At 43.3% G+C, this 6,034-nt stretch overlaps 1 pseudogene; it reads right to left on the bottom strand.

The window, feature by feature from the left end:
* Positions 1-295: 295 nt before the first annotated feature.
* On the bottom strand, positions 296-4,753 carry LOC139725407 (uncharacterized; annotated as a pseudogene).
* Between the last annotated feature and the right edge of the window lie 1,281 nt (positions 4,754-6,034).

Here is a 6,034-nt window from a genome sequence, read left to right as displayed (position 1 = left end):
AATAAAATCAATCAGAATCAGCTGAGCTATAAGGTGGTACAGAATGTGAATAATCCAAAAAAAAAAGGCAAAAAAAAAAGCAAAAAAAAAAAAAAGAAGACGGCTGGAAGAAAAAGGCAACACCCCATCTGAAATTGATAAGACATTGCGCAATGAACATTCATAACACAAATTTGGATTTGTCACCTTATTGTTTTATTAAACAAGAATGGCAAAACTGTTACACATTTCTATGTAAAAAGATATAGTGCAGAAGGTAGCACCTAAAACAGATGAGAGCCCACTAAGCTACAGGTTACTCGGGTTGTAAGAATCTGACATCATTGTTTGCATACTCCTCTAACAGAGGCCCCCTCCCATGAACTTTCGAGTTCGTTCTTCATCAATCGTCAACCTCCTCATATGTTACAAGACACTCCTGTCCTTCTGTTGCTGACGAAATGACTCCCTTACACCAAACTACATCATTCTCTACCTCAAATCTATGCATTATGTGCCTACCGATGATGTCTCCAATCACAAGCTGAGTTAACTTTAAGTCCCCATTGCGCAGATCCTCTTCAATTTCTGCTGCCTCGTGTAGTCGTACGTATCCTCTGGTTCCCTGTCGTAGATGAATCTTAGACCTTTCCTACACCTGCTGATTACTGTTGCTCTGTACAATCCCTCATTCTCCATTATCTAAAGTAGTTAAATGGTCAACAAATTTTCCCAACCAAGTTCTCATTACTTGATCTCGTTTTGTGACATTACCTTCGGTTGCTTCTTCTTTCCTGGACTCTGAGTTGTCTTCTTCCTTCGACTCTGAGTTGTCTTCTGAGGCGTCTTTTTTCTCTTCTCCTCCACCATACTCTTGTACTCTCCAATCTTATCATCCGAGGCACAAGCATACGCATAGTCATCCTCCTGTTCATCCTCAACTCTCTTCCCCCTCTTGTTAGCCTCCTGTATGATCTGAAGTACACTCTCTTTCAGTTCTTTCACACCCTTCTTTCGGCCTTTTTCACTCAAGGTTTAACCTGCCATTCACATTCTTCTCTTGAGAACAAAATGTCTCCTAGCTTCCAGTTGAGCTTGAAGCATTTCCACACACTCCTCCTCACGCTCTCACGCACTCATCTTCTCATGTACCTCGTGCTCCGACAACCAGATCCCTCCACACTTCGCCATGGCACTCAGCGTACACCTTCTCACTTTTCACGCATTTTGTCACCACATGTTCTTTGGCCTTCTGCATACTTCTTCGCTTCTCGATTCTTTCTTTCCATAGATGCCTTCGCTCGCTTCGCGTATCTCCTCTTTCTGCGCCGTCACACTTCTTCGTGCATACTCCATCAACTCTTCCCTGTCAGTCACAGAGAGCCCTTTCCTCCACTCGCTTGTCTTATTTTTCACACCCATAATGATGCTCTCGTACACCAACATACTTGCAGAAGGCTTCAAATGAATCAACCTGTCCAACATGCTGAAATCGCGCTCGACACCAACACTTTGTTCTCGGCACACTCTGAGTCGCCCTTACTTGCTCTTCTCCCATCTTGGCGTGCTCACCAGAACCCAGATGATCTTGCAACATGTTTTCGGTGACCTGGCAGAAAGTAAGGAAGACAAGTTCAAGGACCTGCTTCGTCATTTGATCGAGTTCTGCATTTGGGGTCACCAAAGACTTAAAGACTGGATCATCTGGGTTGTGTTTCCCTTCGAAGAGCACATCATCACCGCGCATAAACTGACTGGCATCATCAGCCCACCTAACGAAGCATGTGTGCAGGTTGGCATATTGTTGATTCATTTCGGCAATGTGGCTCGACTCGTTGATGACACGCCAAAGAGGAGCTGTCACAAGCTTGTCAATGAGACCAAGCGCTCGCGCAGCCGCCAGGTATTGGCTCACGCGCAGGTCAGCAGCACCGACAGCTTTGAGATGATCTTCCACCTGCTCTTCACAGAACTCCTTCAATTCCGATCGAAGGAAGAAGACGCCACCACCATTGAGGAACAGGATATTAAACCTGTTCCCCTTGAATGGTGCAAGAGGAACATGTTCGATACCCTTTGACTTCAGGAAAGTCCTGAATTCCACAGGCTTCCGGACCTCGCACATCTCGATCCTGCACTGACTTGCAAACGGTCCGCACCAACCGAACAGTCACCACACTCACCTCTCTCAACATGCATCCCACCCAGTGACTCGGCTCCAACTCTGTCATTACCAAAGATCATTTCCTCCCACGCCTTAATGGTCTTGCTTGCATAATCTGCCAATCCAACTAAATAATGCAACCCACAGAAGAAATTGTTCATAGACGTGAACTGTTCCTTTTCAGCATCGTTCATTTCCCCCCATCCATCTACTATTTCAGGTAGAAGGTCTTGTCTGTAGTCTTTGAGGAGTTTGTTGAACTTTTTTTCTGCCACATGACGATCACTCATTGTGTTCTTGATATTTGCAATTATCTTGTTTACGGTTTGAGTTGATCCTGGCATGTCAGTTATTTCATGCAAGAGTCCGAGGAGTGTGTCCAGCGTTGTTTGGGCAGTCCCACTTACACTCTCTCTCATCCCAATCATCATACTTGAGCTGCCCCCATCTGACTCCTTGTAAATATCAAATGCTGCATAATGGTGCCCAAATTTAGTTGTGCCATCGCTTGATAGTGTTGTATTGCCTTCCTCTTGTAAAGCCCTTGCTACTTGTATTTGGGTCATTTTTCGTCCTTCATAGAACATGCTGGCTGCAGTAGTCTTCTTTGGGAGTTGAACTTTCTTCATGTTTATGTCTGTCAGACCCCCTAACACAGTCCTAACGACTCCCTCGCAGTTTCTCGAACTCACTCCATGATTAGTCAACAAATCTTGGTAGACACCCCTCACATTACTGTTATATATACTCTGCTGTTTGAATGAAACATCTACCTTTTCAGGATCAGGTTCAATGAGACTTTGTGCCTCTTTTAATTCCTCTCTCAATTTCTTGACTTCTGTCCGCAAAGAGACAACTTTTGCAGAATGTTTCTTACTCTCTTGAGCCATCTTTTCTTTCATTTTGTCCTTGTTTTGTATCGTGTATCTCTCACGCCTTTGATAATTTTTTATTTTTTTCCGCAGTGTACTGATCTTCGACTCAAGCTTTGCTCTTGCTTGCTCAAATTTCTTTGCCTCCTCTAACTTTTGCTCACATTTCTTTGCTTCCACTAACTTTGTTTTGATTTCATCCTCTAGCTTTTTCTTCGTACTATCTAATGTCATCCTAGCATCTTGCAAATCCCCTTTACACTTTTCTAATGCCTCCTTGTACTCGCACACACTCTCGGCATCACTGTCACTGGTATCGTCCGATGTTTTTCTCGTGGTGGTACTTGCCAGCAATGTTTGCTCACATTTTCTTAGTTTTTTCTTAAGTTCCTTAAGGTTTTGCTTGAGTACATCGACTTCCTTTTGTCTTATCGTGCTCCTCTGACGATATTTACGCACGTCCCTGTCAGATTTCTTACAATCAGCGATCAATTTGGCAGATAAATTCATTTGGAACTGCAACTTCCTCTCGACACTCTCTTGCTGTGTTTGCAAATTTTGGCACCTGCCAACTTCTGACTTATACTTTGATCTAACATCATCAAGTTCCCGTCTCAACCTTTGAATTGCCAGAAGAGCGCCCTCTAAGTCGTCTGGCAACTGATTTTCAAACCGCACACCCTCTGGCTCCGATATGCTTGCCCCTCCTCCTCCTCCCTCCCTTCTAGTTCTTCTTTTTCTATCTTCCTCTCTTCTCCCATCTTGTGATTGCCCCTCTCTTGTCCCCCTTTTTCTCTTTCCTCTCATTTCTGTTCTTCCTTCATCTCTGGTGTCCCTTCTCTCCTCCTCCTGTCCTTCATTCTCTCCTTCTTCCTCTTCTATTTCCATCCCTTCCAACTCTTCAGTTTCCCTTCCTTCCTGCTCCCCCTCTCCCTCTTCTCTTTCTTCACCTCTCACTTCCCTTTCACTTCTTCTACCTTTCCACTGAAAAGGGGTTTCCAAGAACACCCTCAACATCTCCACACCACTTGCTCTCTTATTTTTTTTCAACCGTCGATCCTCTTCAACCAGTCTCTCAACCTTCCTCCGAAGCCCTGGCATATCTGTCTCATCAATCCCCACATCAAACAGTGCTAGAATGAGATCAGACGTCATGGTCGCATGATAATAATACCACCGTTTCACCCACGTGCGCAACTCCAAAACAACACCATTTGTAAGATATACATCACTCAACTTGGTCCATACGATCGGTGTCTTGTCTAGGATTGCCGTCACTGCACGCTGCAGAACATCCATTCGTATTCCCAGCTTATCACACGTAGCCATAGAACACCCCGCCCACGTTTTGTACATGTGGTAGTACCTCGTCATAGGACCTTGCTCTGTACGGACCACAGGCTCAGTTTGCGCCGCGGCCACAGGCGCAGGCAAAGCCTTAGATGGCTCTTTCACCGTCACACTCGAAATCACACCCTCCACCATTACCACACTTACCTCAACTTCCGATCTAGATGTGCTGTTCATATCTCCGCTTTTACCTTCTTGCGCCATCCTTCCACCTTTCACTATGCATTACCTGGCTTCAAAGTGTCTTTAAAAGGAGAACAGTCAGTGTCCTTGAGTGAATCAATGATAACGACGAGAAAGAAATAGTGAAAAAACAAAAGACAAATGTCTCCATGCAAACAGCTGGCTGCTAACCCGAACGCTGAGCGGAGAGCGGACGGCCGACACACGTCGATCCTCACGCCACTAGGCTTTTGAACCTGTACCTACTACCTGTGGTTCGAATCGTAAAATTGCATGCAACGTACAGTAGATTACGTATTATCGGTGATTCAAATGATGCGCGGTCCCTAAATCCGGCCGTACACGTGACTGCACGCCACAGCTGGTGGTTGATGTACACACGAAAACCCATTGGTACACACACACAGCAGAGATTTTACACGGGTCGGTTGGGTCAAAAGTTAGTTTACAAAACATAACAAAAGCACCTGACCCATTGTACTGCGCTGCACAAGTGCATGTGCGTGCATAGTCTGATTTCCAGACCATGTGCTTAGTCTGATTTGTTGTTGTTGTTCTTGTATTTGAGGCGCGTCATTCAAATATGAATATTTACGCCTTTATCTTTATAATATGATTATTCTACATATAATTGATAAAAAATTACTTTTTGCAATGATTTCTATGCGCGCTAGGCCTATGTGTCTGCTGTTACGGTTGGGGCAAATAAGCAGACCATTACCTAAATACAGTAGCCAGTTGTACTCCTTTCCGCCGCTCCTATCCGCGACGACGAAGTTGAAACCTTTGCCGAAGGCAGTATGCCAGGACCAACGAACTCTGAGCAGGACTATGAACTCTTTAGTTGTTAAGAGTTTTCGATTTTTATAATATGCAAAAAAAAAAAAAAAAAAATGTCTAAAAAGTATCATTTGAATATGATGTAAAAATAGTCCATAGATGGTACAGCGCACCATGAAGACCTGAATATAAGAACGACCCAGGTCCAATTTTTGGCCAATGTTAACGGGATTTTGTAGCTTATGCATGCATGGACTCATCTTTAAATGATAAATACTAATTACCCCCGGAAATGCCTGAAATGAATGAGTTAAATCTTATATGAATAATTATATGTAAGAATGAAGGACTTGGGTCATTTTTCATACATATTATAGCGCCCTCTCTCATCCTTCTCTTATCTCTATAGCAGAATATCATGTAAGAACGACCCAAATCCATGATTCAAAGAACGACCTAAGTCCATATATATGATTCAAAGAACGACCCAAGTCCTTCACACAAAATGGCCTCTCCACAATTAAAGTAAATGTTAATTGTCATAATGATATATGTTCTAATTTGTACATATATACAATGTTGCCTTGTTAAACAGAATATTATTGGGCAAATGAAAACGATATGAATTTTTTTTTTTTTGAAGTTTACTCGAAATGGTCTTCAATGGACTTGGGTCGTTCTTATATTCAGATTCTCATTTTGCATA

The sequence above is a fragment of the Diadema antillarum genome, unplaced genomic scaffold (assembly GCF_040938485.1).
Source record: "Diadema antillarum isolate AM-2024a unplaced genomic scaffold, OU_Dant_1.0 seq00000040_RagTag, whole genome shotgun sequence".
In the NCBI taxonomy this organism is placed as follows: Eukaryota; Metazoa; Echinodermata; class Echinoidea; order Diadematoida; family Diadematidae; genus Diadema; species Diadema antillarum.
This window is presented reverse-complemented; position numbering and strand designations above follow the sequence as displayed.